General features: G+C 40.8%; 1 protein-coding gene across 3 annotated transcripts in view; it reads right to left on the minus strand.

The window, feature by feature from the left end:
• Nucleotides 1-17,536, minus strand: part of PRKG1 (protein kinase cGMP-dependent 1) — a 440,105-nt gene that overhangs the window by 132,420 nt on the left and 290,149 nt on the right. The gene's annotated exons all lie outside the window — the stretch shown is intronic.

The following is a 17,536-nucleotide window of genomic DNA, read 5'->3' on the forward strand; positions in this document are numbered from 1 at the left end:
AGTGCTTATTTTTTGACAGGCAGCCATAGAAGTAGGTACTCACCTGAGGAAATACATACCAAAGATCGACGTGAACATGTAATAGGAGAAATAGGAGACAAAGTAGCTGTCAGTGTGACAAAATAAGAAAGAGAAATCCCCATGCTCTTGGAGAAGGACCAGCTGCTCAAAGCATGAGAAGGGAAGAAAGGAAGGATGAAGAAAAGGAAGCTCAACCCTGCCACCATACGTTTATTTGTTATCATGAGAGGCCATCGTAAGGAATCAACTGGAGAAGTCCTGTTAATGGGGGAGAGCTGTGTTTCCCTGAGCACAACGGGACAGGAAGAGAGAAAAGTAGATTCGTGGAAGGGAGGATTTTCTGAGAAGACAAGGGTGTTTCAGAAGGCAGAGAAATCGAAGACGGAGAGAACGTTGCATAAGTAGATGCTTAAAGAGAAAAGTTCAACAAGATCCAGATGGGGAGGAAGAGAGAAAAAAAAGTCAAGACCAAAGTCTTGACCAGTTGCCCATGCTTAACTTTGATCGTAAGCGTCTGCAGGATTGAAATCTGTATCCAACCAACCAGTTCAACTGTATTTCAGGTCTACTCCAAATACTAACGTGTTGCTGTGACCGTTGCTCAGATTGCTTGTTTTCAGCAGACCTTCTTGCCAAAATAGGAGTGATAAAGCAATGCACTCCTATTTAACTGGCAGAGAAGGGAGAGATTTTTGGTTTGGTTTTGTTTTCAAACGCAGAGAGACCAAAAGGTCTCCGTCATCAGTGGGACAGCATATGGACCTTGACTCTTTGCTTTGAGAAAATACCATCGGCAACAAATGGTTCGTATTACGCTGTGTCACTGCGCTACAACATTTCTCTCAAATGGCAAGCGACTTTTTATAAGTGCATGGGTTTTTGATTAAATTTCATTGAAATGCAAGAAAAGTGGATGCTCTTTCCCCCGGCTTGCTTGAATCTCTCCAATTTGTTTTTCTCTTTGTAATGGAAGAATGTGGGCGGAACACTAATTTTCTTCCACAAATCCTTGGATCGGTTTCATAATTATTAAAAAAGGCTATCAGCTCCTTGCAAGAATGAACTCTGAAATACACAATGTAAATCAACATATTTGTTTCAGATATTGTTCTTAATTTGTAACAACTTTTGAATGCTTATTCAGACAAGTTACTTGCATGGCCACAAGGAATAAAACTAATTTTCTAATCTATTGTTGTGAACAAAAAAGCATTTTAAGTGAATCTACTCAGCCACTCTTCAAGTAACCTGCTATGAACTGTATTTGTTTTTAGAGGTCTGAATCAAAGAAGAGAGGCTCCCTTTCCACACGCAAATCTGAAAATGCCTTTAAAGTGTCAAGAAGAGCTACAAACTCACAGCAAATTCACGAAAAGCATTTGATTAGCTAATCTCAACATGCTTTTACTGAAACAGGTAAAAGGTAGGTCTAAAATATATTCTTTGTAGCAATTACCAGTGAAATTTTCTTCCAAGTGTGCACTGATACTAGTAAAGCAGAAAGCTCTGATATTTTAAATAGCAATAACAGAATTTTCTCAATGGAAACAGAAGCTGCTTGATGCAAGCAATGCACCCTAAGCTTTCCTCCAGACAGCAGAACACATCAAATTAACACAAAAAAACATATTCCAACCTAAAAATATTTCCCCCCTCCAAAACAGAAGTCAGTATCTATTATTGTTGGTGGAAATTTTGCTAAAAGAATATTCTCTCCTTGACAGCAGCAAACAGAATAATTATACGACTGTGGCAATATGAAGGATTTTATGGCTCTACCGTGCAATGCTTTCCAATTATATTCTCAATTATATTCACTCCTCCAGAATTCATAGAGCTGCATGGCCAAACATGCGATCCGTTCCACGAATGCTCAGAAATTTCCAGTTTTCCACAAATACAACCACTTCACAGAGTGACAAACGGAAGGCTTAGGCAATTCTTGCTGTGTCTAGCAGAGAAAAGCTATAAAAGTCACTACACAGAAAATTTCCCAGGCCATCCCACTGCCTACAACTTATTCCAGGCTCTTGTCCAACTAGCAATGGAACATAACGCTCAAATAAAATCATCCTTTGATCGAAGAATGCGACAGAAGTTTTGCTCACTAAAAGATATGAGCACGTAAAGAATTAACCCTGCAGCAGTAACGTCTCAATCAGTCTGACAAGCAATAACTAGTCATATAAATACTCAACTAGATCTATTGTGTGCTTTCAAATAGCTTTTTATATTTTATATTTTTATATTGCAGTATCAGTCCTGAAAACAAAAAGAGAACAGCACTGGGAAATAAAATCTAGGTCAGGTTGGCACAAGATGCAGCACTGCTAACGGACAGCTAACTATCTCCTTAAGAGGCAAGGGCAGCAAATTGATCTGAAGATTACTTAACTAGCTTTTTGAACTCCAAAGCACAGAAAAATCATAATTTTTGTGCCTCTGAGAAGTTACAGTTTGGATTTACAAGTGCACGAGCATAGGATCGACTCTGGTTCCTTGCAACAGAGACAGGATCACTCAAAATGACACTTAATAAACACCACTTTTTCTGAGCAGCCAAAGACGACCTTCACTGTTAGCAAAAGAACATATCATACAACTATGCACTGGTACAAACAGGCATGTTGTTAAGATTTCTCAGTCTCTGTGGCTCACAGAGACCAGAAAGGGAGGCGAACAGAAAGAGAAGAGCACATCTGTTCCACCAATGTGCTGAATTAAGACATCAGCATTTTCCTCTGCACTATTACCATAAGTTTTCCCAGTAATGAGCTATTTTTGCATTTATCTTCCCTCTGAATTGCCAAAATAGACCGTTATTTTCATTTTATATTAATTTTGAGACACTTAGGGGCCTTATTTTTCTGCACAAACTGTAACATTGAGCGTTGGAAGGATACCTGAAGGACTTCAATCTACTGCAAAAGAGCCCTTCCTGCCTTTTTTCTCCATGAGAGCCAAGCCCATATGCATTTTAAGAAGACTATTTCTGGGTGAATTTGTTCTCAAAGGATGTGTCAGGCCTAAAAACGCACCCCCAAACGATTCAGTCTCCAGCTGTGATCAGTTGGTTACATGTGGACCACTCCAGCACTCAACAAGTCCTGTATGTGAGGTCTTGCCAAAAGCTAGAAGTTGGGGATTTTCCTGCAAAACTGGAGTTATCAATAAAGCAGGTGTCAAGTTCTAGCTATCTTAGGTATTTATACCACCTCGTTGAGTCAGTACCTTGTGATCTTTAACATCCATATCTTCTCAACATCTCTGTGCATGAGGAAAGGGTGAGTACCACCACTTTGGAGACGAGGAACTGAAGACAGACTAAATGGTCATTCCCAAGACGCCTGTGGCTAAGCAGGGAGCTGAGCTTTAAGCATGTGGCTTTTGGGGAGAGCTTCTTCCCTTCTTGGCGATACCCAAACACGGCGCCAGCTGCGCTGAGATGAGAAGCTCTCCCGACATGGCAGCTGTGAATTCTGACCTAACTGTGGGAAAAGCAAGCATGAAAAGCGAGGCAGCCTGGACACGTTGCAGCCCCCAAGCATACAGAGTCACGACAGCAGCTCATATTTCATTTCCCACGCTCGACATCTGTTATCAAAGCTGCACGCTGCCGACAAAGAATCAAATACCTCGTGCAAGAAGATCGAAGTGCTCTTTCCTGCAGCTAGGAGGAGGCTATGGGGAGATACTAATAGGATTCAGTGTGCTCTGACCCTCAACCTTACATCTGCTGCATTACACCAAGAACGATGAACACGTTGCACATCGCAAAGTTGGATTTTCTTCTTCTTGTCTGTGCACCTCTGAGATATAACTGAAGGGTAATCCAGAATAAAAATCATCTGCAGAAAAATGCCTTACTTTTTCACCGTCTCTTACATTTGCAGAATGTTCTTTTTCCTCCCCCTCTGCTTCTTCCTTAAAATGAGAACAGTGCAAGTTTGCCTCCTACGCCGGCCAGGTGCTTCCTAATATGATTAATATTTCCACCTGTAAATCCTTTCAGATCACTGCCCGCTTTGCTGTGCGCCCCACTGACCCCAGCTGGGGGTCTAGGTGTGCACGTAGCACACGGCCAGGCTTTACCTTCACCCTTTCCAAATCCCTCAGAGCTAGTGTGATGAAGCAACTGAGGACATGGCACCACTGGATTCAGTTGTATCAGTCCCAATTCCTTATGCCCTCTCATCCTAAAAAAGCTATTAGGTTGCTCCAAATTGTACCAGAGAGTATCGGAACCCTGGCTCGGTTCCAACGCTAAAAAGATCGTGACCTTCAGCTTTCACAGTTTTAAAATATGTAACCGAATGCTGCTATAATGACCAAGGGTATTTGTTTAACAGAGCAGAACTTCCTCGAAAAGCTTTCTTTGCACAATCCTACAGCAAGTCAGTAAGGCCCCAAAACAAAGCCCAAATCAACTGGAAACCACATCAGCAATTCCCACAGGCTATTCCAACTTTAACCACGCAGGCAAGGAGATGCTGGCCATTTGCTTTTGCTTTTATAACCAATTCTAGGAGTTACTTCTCAGGTAGGAATTTCCTAACCCTTTAAGACAAATACACCCCTCTCTCTTATTGTGTACTGCAGCCATCTCGAGTTACATGTAGTCCAAACTGATGATGGCAATGTTTTGCAATGAGGAGTTTCATCCCAAGTCTATCACTCCAGGGTCTGAAGCCACATCCTAAAAAGCTTCTGTGTACTATGCTCAGACACAACCCAGTGCACTTATTTCCATAATGCTCAAGGACTGGGAATGAAAGGCAAATGTTCTAAGCTGTGCTCAGCTCCCTGAAAGCTTTCAAGATTAGGAACAAAGTTTTGATTTTCATACCTCTCTAGGGCCAGACAGAACCACTTGAATCACCTAATCCTCAGCAGGTTTGTTAAGAAAGAAAAAAAAAAGCCCAAAACAAAACCTCCCTTCATCTAACCCAACAACCACTCAACCAAAACGTTTTGCTTTTGAAAAAAAAAATCCAATTTCAATAGTGAGGCTGCATGGGATGAGACTCTATCACATGCAATCGGTTCCAGTGGCTGAGAAACTCTCTGTTAAGAAAACCTGTCTTATTGACTGTTGCTTACTTCATCATCCAACCTCTGTATTTGGTAGAAATTTGCTGGCTGAAATGGCTATCCAGTAACATAGTAACTCTACAAATACACACTTTTCTGTCTTTTGGGAGACATAGGCTGAGCTCCTTCTCCAACTCAGGCAGAAGTTCTCAGGTTGCCACTTTGGCGCTGCCCAGGGCTGAAAATGCACCCAACGGTTCTTCTGGAACCCAAATTATTTTGGGAGTGTTGATGCTTGGCACGCACTTCATTTTTACTCCCTGCAGCTCCAACACTCCTGCTCTAATGCTGGAGATGGGGAGAGAGTTTTAGTGCATGAAGGTTGAAGGACGTGGCAGCTAAGAAACAGGCTTCTCATCTAAGAGCAGAATGAGAAGGACAACAATTAGCTGTATGATTTTCTTTGGAGACATATAAAACAGGCTGGATCTGACCCCTCCAGAGGCAGGAAACGTAACTTTGGGAAGCTTTGCTAGCAATTCTCCATTAACAAGAACCAACCCACAACATATTAAAAATGTAAATAATAAAACGTATCTCAAATGCTGTTTTGCTGCATTCTGTGAAGTATGGAAATGAGGCCATTTAAATTTTACCACATCAGTAACTCCATTTCTGATGCCTTTCCTCCTTCCTCCAGCCGCTTAGTCTTGGGGATATCTACTGAGATATCCAATGCCTCTACCATTTCATGGATTAAGGATGAAATGGATTTCTGCTATCATAAAGATGTTTTTCAATTACTATTATTACAACGGCGAGATACTGCAAATACTGCACTACTAGTAGGAAATAAGAAATTATTTCAAATGCATCCCCAAGACCTTAACTGAATGTTTAATAATACACAGGCGCTATCGGTACAAAAATGGAAGCTACTCAAATGAGCACATGGAATTTTATTTCCCAAAGAAAATAAAGTCTCAGCAGAAGGAAACATCTACCAGCTGTGGTGAATTTTCGTAAGTCACTAAGGTTTGTGGCAGGGGATATCTACCTATTTTTAATGCTTGATCTTCTTAACAAGAAGCTGAGATTTAAGTACCAGGCTCTGTTGCCATATAGTCTCTTTAGGTTTTGCATTAACACTCAAGATCGATGTCGCAGCACAGACACGAAAGCAAGAGTTCAAAGCCTGGCTTGGTGGTGGAGAACCCTTCCTTGCGTGGCCATAGGAATCTCCACAAACACAGCTGCTGTCCTCTCGATTTTCCTTATTTCCCTAATTTCCCTCTCATGAACGGTATGTGAAGATGAAGCCTGTGAGCCAGGCTGTTGAAAATACCAGTAGGTGTCAGTGTGGGCAATGTTATAGAAGAAACTACCAGAGTTTGAAGAGTAAGTTTGAATGAAAGGGAGAACGCCCATTAGGTTAATTAATATTTGTTTTTAATATAATTGCTAATTATATTTTTCTGCTTTTATAGATAAAAAGAGCACTGTCTGTGCTTTAAAGATAAAAGGAGCTTTATTAAAAACAATTCACATTTTTCCTGCTTCATGCCATTCGGAGGTGGAGATTTGAAATCATGTAGCATTTTCAAAGAAGCGTAAGGTTGGATTTTTGTTCCTTTGGTTCTTGAAAACAAAAAAACCCCAGCGAGTCAAGCAAGCTCATTATCACAAAATGAAGCTTTTGCATGCATGTATGGATTTATTCATTTATCTAGCGATGTGTGGGTAAAAATGTAGGTACTTTTGGAAAGTGCCATTAAAATTAACTCTGTTTATTTTAAGGAGGTCCTCTCAACAGACAAGAAACACAGACATTGGCACTTCTCACTTGGTTTTCACCCTTGGCATCCATGGATTAAACCATTAATCAGATCTCAAGAAACGCCAATTTGTTCTCACTGGGATGCAAGATAAGGTCAATATAATGGAAATTTCTCAGTGAAATATAGGTACACTATAAGCTGTGACTATTCTTTACAGATAACGAAGGCCCAACTGTAAATCAAAATGACAAGTCCACTACTACTGCCTACGACTACCTAAGCTTTTCAAACTAGCATGCAAAGTACGGACTGCTCCTCAGCGTTCAGTGCTGTGAATTGTGCACGTCAGTCCTCCAAGCTTTACCTCGACCTCATCAGCCTTCAGCAAGACTTTGCCCACATAGGTCTGGAGTTTCAATCTGAAGGGGCTGAGCAGTTCCCACGGCCCACAGCAACCTCCAGTCTCTGGAGGAGGATGCTAAGGCTCTAAATTAGAACAAATAGTTGGGCTCTGATTCCAGGCCCTCGGATGCTCTTTCTGCTGTTCCTGAGCTTAGGGGCAGGAAGCAACCTAGATGTTATTACCGATGTTTGCATGGGAATGGAAACTCAAGGGTGTTAACTGCCTTTTTCTTAGGTGTAGTTCATTAATCTTATACAGTTTTGTTTTATCTTGAAATCCATAGTCACAACATTCTTTTTTAAAGGGGCTGAATTTGCTATACAAATCTGCAGTCTGCCTGTCACGTTGGAGCAAGATAGTACTGTTCTTTGCTGCTGATACTAACATCACTAGAAGCAAATTTAATTCTAGACAAGATTTTTGTTCGTTTGTTTAATTTCTGAGCTAGATTTGCTGGTTCAATTTAAAACCTTAGACAACTGGAGAGCTTAAATTCTGACTCTTGCATGAAGCGCTTGACAGAAGCTTACAAAGTGACCAAGGATCTCTCCCAAACTCCAACTCCTACCAAGCCATCACAACCAGACCTGTAAAACCCCTTCGACACATCAGAGCGGGCAGACAAGAGTTGTGAAAGAAGAAACCAGCAGGAGCTCAGACTCCTCCTTTGCTGTTTCAAACAATCATCATTTATTACTCTATTATCAAAAGAATAGCCCCAAAGCTCTGTAGAGTATTTTAGTTAACAGGACCTCCAAGGCAGCTCTGAAGTTGTGCTACTAGCTCATCTGGCCCCCAGGCTGTTGTTCCTTAGGAGAAAAAGGTATCAATAATCCTCCATTTATCCCTAGCTTGGGTAACAAGTGATGGCCAAGTGGCCTCACACTCCATCCCTGGTGGTTAAAGAAATTAAGTTAGGCTTAATTCCTTCAGTCTTTCCCAGATGAGCAAAGGTTCCCAACAACTACTCTTCCACTAGCGTGACACAAAGAGGCAGAAAACGGGCAGGAGGAGCTGGATGAGAACATGACTGTATTCATCCATCTCCGATTAAAGACTATGATTAGTGCCATACAAAAGATTTTAAATAAAATACGAAGCCAAGTTAAACTCTAGCACTAGAATTATTTCTCCTATTGAATGTGATCAGGTCAGCATGTGTCAATGTGAAGATAGGAAGATACCAATCCAAATGGAGGGCAAATCTGAATTTCCAAGTAAGCCTCAGGCGTTATAAGTTGTAGTAGATGAAGAGTTTCAAGCTTCTATCTTACACTTCTGACCTCATTTCCCAACATTTCACTCTTTCGAAACAGTACAGCCCAACAGGAGTAAGTTTTACAGTGCTTGAGTAACAGCCAAAGGGGATTTATATCTGGGAGCAGCAAGAATTTATCCAAAAATGTGAAATCTCTCTTTTTTAAACATTTAAGAAACAAGTTACTTAGCCTCTACCTCAGAGTTTTACGTTTTAAAATATTGCAGAATGATCCTTTTCTGAAAACATGCATAACCTGAAAATCACAGTTTGTCCCTGCTACTGTTTTTCCTGCCACAATATATGCAAAAATCACCAAACTCCTACCAAGCAAGGTCAAGTCTTGACTTTTTCTTTACCATGTACTGCTGCATCTACTTTGTCCCAATCCTCCTCCTCTTCTGCTGATTCTTCTTCCTTGAGAAATAGATTTGCCAAATACTATCTGCCTGCTCATTAGCACTAACCCAACTTTTGTTCCATGTTTTGTGGAACAGGTGTTACCAAATGCGTCTTTAGCAATTATGAAGAAAACCCATCTACTATGAGAGCGTAAGAAAACAGGAACAAGCTGGTCAACGTGGCAAGTGGAGGGAAAACACCAACCCATAGACCCTGAGGTCTCTACAAAACGCATAGAAAAACACAATCCGTATGTGGTCTGCCAAAACCAAGCAAAACGTTGAAAACCAAGCCCTACTACAGCACTTTTTATTGTTAAAAGAGTTGCTTTCCACCAAGAATACAACTGCGGACACGGCATTTTGGCTCATGCAGAGCATGCGTGGCCATGGTTTAAATCTCAGGATACTATCTACTTTTGAAGGCCCAACCTTGGAAGGTGTAACTTATGAAATAATGATGATGCTAGCTAGTTAGAAGACATTTGTACTTTTATTTTTAAGGTTTATTTCATGAGACTAACCTGACGATGTTTATTGACCTTCTCTCTTCATGCAAACCTGCTACAGGTTCTCGGCAGCCAGGCTTGCTGGAGCACACACGCAGCTTGAAACTGCAAAAAGTAAGCTAATAAATGCAGGAAAATTATGTGTGCGGTCTGCTCACAGAGGAGACATTTACTTGGATCGTATGAGTGTCATTTTGTGACCTATATTGGGTGAAAAATTCACACTCGCCTTGCTTATTTCCCAAGGAGAGTCTGCAAATCTGCAAGTGCAAACACTCAGCTACAGATTTACTTAAATCCTTTTGTCCTATCTATGATTCGCTGCAAATAATCTAAGATTAACCGTAAAAAGCAATCTTATATTTTTTGTTTCTTTAATAGCTGTGGTAAGTCTGAAGAATCTGTTTCCAGATAATGCAAAAATATATTCTAGATAGGCCACTGCCAGTTTTAATCCAACCCCGTTGAACGGTAAGCATGTACGTCCATAAAGCTGCCTAACGTGAATGTGGTGATCTCAAGTGCGGCAGTTTTATAAATCAGCATCTTATCAGGGAATTATCACAGAATGGATTTAAAGTCGACTCGACCCCTTATCACTGAAAATGGAAAAATACTTGAGAAACAGGCAAAGACAAAACTCTTGCAGCGTTTTTGTGCAAAGTGCCGGCGTTGTCTTCAAAGGCATCTACAACCTGGCTACTGCACCCTTAGCTTTGCATGCTACTGCACACCAGAAAAAGCAAATACTTGATGCAAAACAGCAGGCTGTAGCTTCTCTATGGCATACTTCCCCCGCAGTTAAGCTACATGTTGGTCTTAATCCATTTAAACAGTTGGTTCCCTGCAAAGACAATTATACAAACTACGGGAACGTGCTCCGGAACGACACGGAAAGCTGCCGCGCTGCATCAACACTGATGGCAATATCCCTTTAGAAACCCAAACTTCTGTATGGCTTTCGGGAGTCTTGCCTCGATTTACAGTCTGCAAATACGTAGATGCACACGTTCACACATGCACTCCTAATGGAGACATGATTTTCCAGCGGGGTTCCTCAGAAACGTTGCCTGACTTCAACAGATTTCCCAGTTTGTACTGGAAAAACGGAACCTGTGCTTGCGGTTTACAAAATAAGCCCAGAGAAAAAGGCTGCAAATTTCTGCCAGTCAAATAAATAACAATAAATTCCTGCCATCTCTGGAGGAATCCGGCTCTCCACAAAAAGCCTCCTGAAAAAGACTCCTCTGAAGCAACCGAGAGTTTCAAGTGCAATGCCATCTGGTTCTTGAAAGATCTGAAAACTCATTTCATCCATTAAGCTGAAAAGATAGTGTAGTTCTCCGGTTGTAAAGTATATCTGGCGACCTTGCATAGCTCAACAGTTGCATCCAGTGCAAACATGTAACAGCTTCTCCTATAAAAAGGACAAGCTGATGCCCTGTGCTCCAGGCTGAGAACCTGCCTGCTTGTGACATCTCCTAACTCGCCTCTGCCCCCCTTGTGCCAAAACCCCAGCCCCACGCAGAGGAGATGCAGCAGTACAGGAGCCTCCGGGGTTCTTCTCTCCAAGGAGGAAACCCTTGCCATGTGTTGCAAAAGTTTGTTGAGCTCGAAATACTAAGCTGCTTCTAAAGAAAGCACTTCTGTGATAAACAGAATACAAATGCCCTATATTTTAATTGATACTTGTCAAAAGAACATAAATACTTCCAGTACTGAAGGTTCACGCTGGTGGTACAGAACGTATCCACATCTGGCACTGGCTGTGTTGCTCTCCACACCTGGTTTTAACAGATGTCCCATCAGTGCTGTTTAACCTTCTCCACACTTTGCACTGAGTTGAATAACACCAGCTCTAAAAATAACAACCATCTAATAACACCAACCTTAGCCCTCATCTGCCTCTGCTACGAGCAGGAGCAGCGAAGCTGCTTCTTCACACGAGGTTTTCTATGCTTGGTTTCCATCTGCGGCGTGGTGGCACGCATCTCGGGGGCCAAATCCCAAACAAGCAGATAAAAAGGAGTGCCTGGCAGCGATCCGGGCTCCCTGCGCTTCTCTGCTTCTCATTTCCGCCAGGGTGGAGTGGCCATGGAAACCATCAGAATAACCCCCCCATTTTTTCGGCCGGGTGACAGCATCAAATGACGTAGTTGGCTCATTTGCAAGGTTTCTTCAGAGCAAACAACTTCTCCTGCACAGCTTTAATTTGATTTCGAATGAAGGAAGAGAGCCGCAAATTCAAATAAGAGGTTACACGCTTGATTTTGCTTGCAAACCACTTCATCAGACGTTGATTTTTAGCACTTTTTTATTACTCATAGGAAGGACTGGGCATCACAATAATGTTGTTTAAAATAGGCTTAACTTGGGTTATACAGATGCTGCAAAGTTCCATTAGTGTGTCCCATCTCTAAACCTTCAGGAATGTTACTCCATATGCATACTCCATATATATGGTATACGGTAGACCTAAGAACTGGCCATGCTACATCAGACCAAGGGTTTACCCAGATCCCTGTCCTCTCCAATATCTGCCATGAGTGGGTGTGCTGGGAAGGGCAAAAGCAGGGCAAATAGATATTAAACTTCTCCCAAATGCTCTCTCAGCACCCAACTGCTTGTGTGTCAAGAGGTTTCTGGCTATTTAGCAATCTCAATGGATGCTCCAAGTCTCCTCCTCAACGCACAACCACTTCTCGGTTTCTATTGCTGTAGGAGAATTAAGGAGATTGCAGCATGTAAATTATAAGATGGATATAGATGATAGATTCCTGATGACTATCTGACCAGGGAATACTTAAACAAGTCTATTCCTTTGCTGTGATACCTAAGCACAGATTTATTTGTAAGTGCCTTTAAAAGGTCAGTGCACACAACAGACCAAAGAAAATGAGGAGAAAAATAATACTAATTAAAAAAGAAAAAATTATGAAAATGACGCCTTTTATGCCAATGCAAGTGTTACGGCAATTTTTATGTGAATGTCACTATACAGTCGTGATCAGGTACACAGAAACACTCAAGTTTTTCTCCTTTTTTTCCCCTAACATCCTTTAAGTACATGCACTTTGCTGCATTTTATATCTGAATGAAAACCTTAAACTGCCCCATGACTTTCCTTCTGAATCCAAAACAAACAAACAAACAAACAAACAAACAAAAAACATAAGCAAACTAAAACAAATCTCTGCTAGGTAGGTCTGCAGTTCGGTCTGATAAGGTTTTTGAAAGCCATATGTAACTCAAACAAACTGGGACATATATTCAGGGGGGATAACAGATGTCTGTCCCTGACACATGGGCAAAGCAATCTCATTCTTTGAAACAGGATTAGAAGTTCTAGTTGGAAAAAAATACAATGAAATCCCCTCTGGGCCAACGGCTGCACTGAATAATTTCAGATCAAACGGATAACTCGCCAAAATTATAAGCAACTGGAAGCAGTTCCAAAAGCGAGAAGGTCAAGCAAACTTAATTGTAAGTCAGGTTACCCAAACTACTGATTTTAGACAGGAATCGTTCAAGGATATAAGCTTTACATTTGACTGACATGGAGGATCCATTTGAAAAAGGGAGGAAAAAAAAAAAAAGACCAGGGAGATGAATCAACCTCAGGATGGAAATGAAACCAAGAAAAATATTTTTTTGCCCCAAAGAAAATAAAGAAAAGCAGATGTTAGCCAGAGTGTCATCATCTTTACAGAGTTTTATGCCATCCATCACCTTCGGGTGTCGGACAGCCAGGAAATAAATGCAGGCACGTGAGCCAAGAGAAATCACCTTTTCCATCTTTTGGCATGCCAAACAAAAATCTCTGCTCTTCCCAGAGCAGAGCAGGATCTCAGGGTCTCCTTGGTGCCTTCAGCCTGAGGGCTGGGCAACAGGATGGGACCCAAGATGTTGACACTCACTGTCATGTACCTGCACAGCACCTCTGTTGCAGTGATTTCCTAAGTACATCATTCCACAGGTCATTGAATGCATTTTACAATTTCCTAAAAAAAAAATCAGTTTATTGCCATCTGTTACAAACTGTCGGCTTTATAATGAACTGCTCGAAGGCAAAAGCTGCATATTCTTGGAGAAGAACTACTGACTACAGAAAACGCATTTATTTTAGTGATATATAACACATTAGCGGTGCACGATGGAAAAGAAGCACACAACTTTCCTTTCTTTCTTTCTTACTTCTAATTCTAAGGAAATAGAAAACCGTGTTCAGAAAAGGCAACTGTTACTTCAGAGCCTTCAGAAAGGGGGAAAGAAAGGTCAGGCTTTTGCATTTTCATAAAGTTTTGCAACTTCATAGAAAAACAAAAAAAAGGCTTTAAATCTTGGTTATAAATCACCTATGGTAAATCTTTCAATTCTCAAACAAATTCCCCTCTCTGACCCAAGAAAACTGCAATTATTCAGATAGCTCATGAATAAAAAGACCGTGCAAGAAGGAGCGGTTTTCCAAGGGAGATTTGTGTTCATCCAGAGCAAGGATAGAATAAGTTGTATTTATACAACTGCTACGGCTATTTAGACGTCTGAGACATACAACACTTGTGGCGGGGGCAAGGTGCACGGCGATGCTGAGCAGCAGGGGATGAGTCCCGTTCACTGTTACCTTTGCTAACGACGTTAATCCTGCATTTTTAAATACAAATGTGCCAAATTTCTTTACAAAAACGCAGCAGAGGGAAACTATTTCGCCGCCAGCCCAGCGCTTCTGAGAAGCAAATAAAGCGACTGCTGTAACAGAGACAAAAATAACCGAGCCGCAGGTTATTTTTAGGAAGGAGCATCCCAGGGCCCTATGTTTGAAGCACCAGAGGGAGGTCAGCAAGGACTTTTTCAAGAGAAGAAAAACATGAAAAAGCAAGCATCGAGAAAGAAAAACTAGGGATTATACATTATATGTAATGTATATAGCTATGTATATATTTTCATGGGGATAATGCTACAAACGTGAGAAGGAAACTATTGCTTTTGGCTGGTGGCTGCTTTCACTGCTGCACCAGGCTGAAGATCCCACCATATTTCTAGGTGACCTCTGGCCATCGCTCAGGCTCATGGTTAGATTTTTACAACCTCGCAGACACAGATTAACATTAATCGCATGGTTTTTTGATGGCGTGCAATACCGTCCTCATGCAGCTTTGCAAGTATTTTTAAAAAGTCTACTAGGCTACGGTGATACGTGTTGCTTCTTACATCCCAGATACACAGCAAAAGCTACTAAAAATATTTTAAAAATTATTCAAGGTGAGGAAGAACATGGGCCCTTCATCCCTTGAGTGTCACGACCATAATTACCCCTTGCCTGCCCGTCATCCTGAACAGCTACAGGAGCTCGTTTCTCCCTGTGTCTCCCTCCCCACCCGGTTCCTGTGCACTGGCCAGCCAAAAGCCAAAAAGCCAGACGAGCAATAGGCTCCTGCTGCAGCTCCTTCCACGGTGCGGCCACCAATTTAATTCTTCTCTTCCTAACCAGAAATTTTGATGAATTTTTGATGCACCACAGACATTTTCTCGTGTGTCGAATATGCTTTGGGAAAGCAATTAAAAAAAAATTTAGGGGACAGTCCTATACAGGCAGCCAGAGTGCTTGCACAAGCCTCATTTCCTTAGGACACCAACCTAACAAAACTCAAATAAAATAAGAATTAGGTCTTGAGCTGCAGGAGCATATTACTTGTTGATTTGTGCATTATGTTTGGCAAGCCCGAGAATAAACAACGCAATAAAGATCTCGGGCGAGGAAGAGCTGTTCCAACAGAGATGGCATTAAAACCAAACTAAATCAAACTCTGAACTAAAACGGCTGCTCATCTTTCAAAGGCGCGGTAAGTGATTGCAGTTATTACCAAACATATTGAGAAATGTTAATACATTCAGTTTTATGTTACATATTAATAAATATCTATGTAATGCTAAAAATATTAATATAGTGAAAATAATGTAATGTAACAACACAGAGAACTGGTCTTTGGATGTTGCAGAAGGGCTGTGCCAGGGTCATCTTGCGATCAAAGGGGGTAAATTTCAGACCAAATACTTGTAAATCTTAATTTATCTCAAAAGATTTCTTTGCAAAACCACACAAAACCAACAGTTCAGGTTTGCATCTGCTAAAACCAAAGCCAAATGCCTCCCTTCTGCTCTCACCTGTGTGTGAACCACGAGCAAATTCATAGATAGGAATGATCTTACACAAGCCAGAAGCCACTGCAAGGGAGAAGGAAATCACCCAGGGTTTCATTAATCCTCATGCAATCCATCTGGGCTAAATAAGTTAATTTAACATTTCCATCAATTCTTAAAATGAAACCACGTCAACAAACTTTGGTCCTTTTCTGCCACTGTCCTCGTAAGACCATTGCTTTGGGAAATGGCTGATTAAAAGAGCTTTCTTGCTTTTAGGTTTTAGTTAGCAGCCCTTAGAAATTGTTTTTTAAAAAATGTAGAAAATTATTTACAGAACTGTATCAGAAGAAAACCTGTTTTAAATCTCGACATTAAGAGATTATTTTCTGCCTCAAACCGTGCCCAATCAGTCACTGTAATTCAATTCTGGTTACAGTAACAGCCAGGACAAAATAAAGTTATTGTCACTAGTGTAAATATGCTTGATAGTGTAAAACACAAAATATATTATAAGGAGATTTTATAGTTTATGTAAAACAAGTAAGAACAACACAGCGAATTTCACATATTTTGGCACATATTTTGGCACATATTTTGAAGTAATTGATTTTGGAGGACTTATCTAGCAGGTCCCCCCAGACAGACTGGGGATGAGAAGTAGTTTGAGTTTCTCCTCGTTTTCAGGTTAGGAGTCATCTTAATTTCTGCACTTTAGCTTCTTCTCAGTACCACTCCTCATAGAAACCACAAAGTAAAGATAAAACTGTGGAGGATTATCTTGCTAGTTTAAGATCAACAAGAGCAGTCTTTAGGCAAGTGTTTATTTTCACAGTCAAATGCCTCGTTTCTTCATTTCTGTTCTTAATTTTTTTTCCCCCTTTAAAATTTTAAGAGTTCCTGGAAAAGTTTTACTGACTTTCTACATTTTACCTGACTCTTGATAAGGAGCTTAAAGTTGTTTCTGTGATCCAAGTTAATTAAGCTATTTGTTTCCAGTAAGGCGCGTGTTTTTGCGATATGCAGATTTAATTCATAGCATATTGAGCTCATATGGCTCTTTTCTCTAAACGCAAACACTTCTGTTGCAGTAAGGGAAATAAAGCTTATCTATGAAGTTACTTTGTATGACAAAGGTGTGACTTGTTCAGGTTGCACTTTATCTGTACATTACACAAAAAGCCCCCAAAAATCAAAAAGACTTGAAAATCAACTTAAAAAAAAAGCCAGTAGCTTCATTTCTTAAAATCAATGAGAGAGGTAGTTACTACTATACATCAACCTTTTTCTATAAATGTAGTTATTAGGACTGGCTCAGGATGGCAAGGCATATGCAAAAAAACCCTACTGTAACAAGAGAGGTAATAAAATAGTACTGTACACAGAGATTTCATGCAGCTAAATCATAGCGGGTTATACTTTGAAAGGTTTTATTAACAGTGTCTGCAATATTTGCTAATATGCAATTCTTCAGGTACAGAACGGAGCACTGAGAGAATAAATTCCAAACTACGTGGACAAACTACCTGCCAGATAATTCAGATATTTTACATTCATGTTGTGTATTCACCTAGAGCACAAGTCCTTTTTTTTTTTAATAAAGACTTTTTAAAAGTCTGACACTAATGAGATACTAGCTTATAACCAGGTGGACATGAAACAGCTCTACAAGGACTTTCAAATATCTTGATGTACATTACATTTGCCCTTCTCTGCTGTAATTCTCACGGCAGAAGCTGTTCCCTTACCTTAAAGCCATTCCCACACCTTCAAGGGTGATATTGCCCTCTAATATAAGTTTCCCATGATATCTGAGAGGTGATCATATTTCCATGTCCTCCTCTCACATAGCTCAGAAGCTCGTCATTAGGGCTGGTCAAAGCATTAAAATAACTAAACACAACATGGCTATCGCTTCCCACACACGTTCAGACCAAAATATTCTTCCTCCATAGCTGCCAGCCCATCAGGCTCCTCAGTAGAAGACCTCAGAACAG

The sequence above is a fragment of the Rhea pennata genome, chromosome 7 (assembly GCF_028389875.1).
Source record: "Rhea pennata isolate bPtePen1 chromosome 7, bPtePen1.pri, whole genome shotgun sequence".
In the NCBI taxonomy this organism is placed as follows: domain Eukaryota; kingdom Metazoa; phylum Chordata; class Aves; order Rheiformes; family Rheidae; genus Rhea; species Rhea pennata.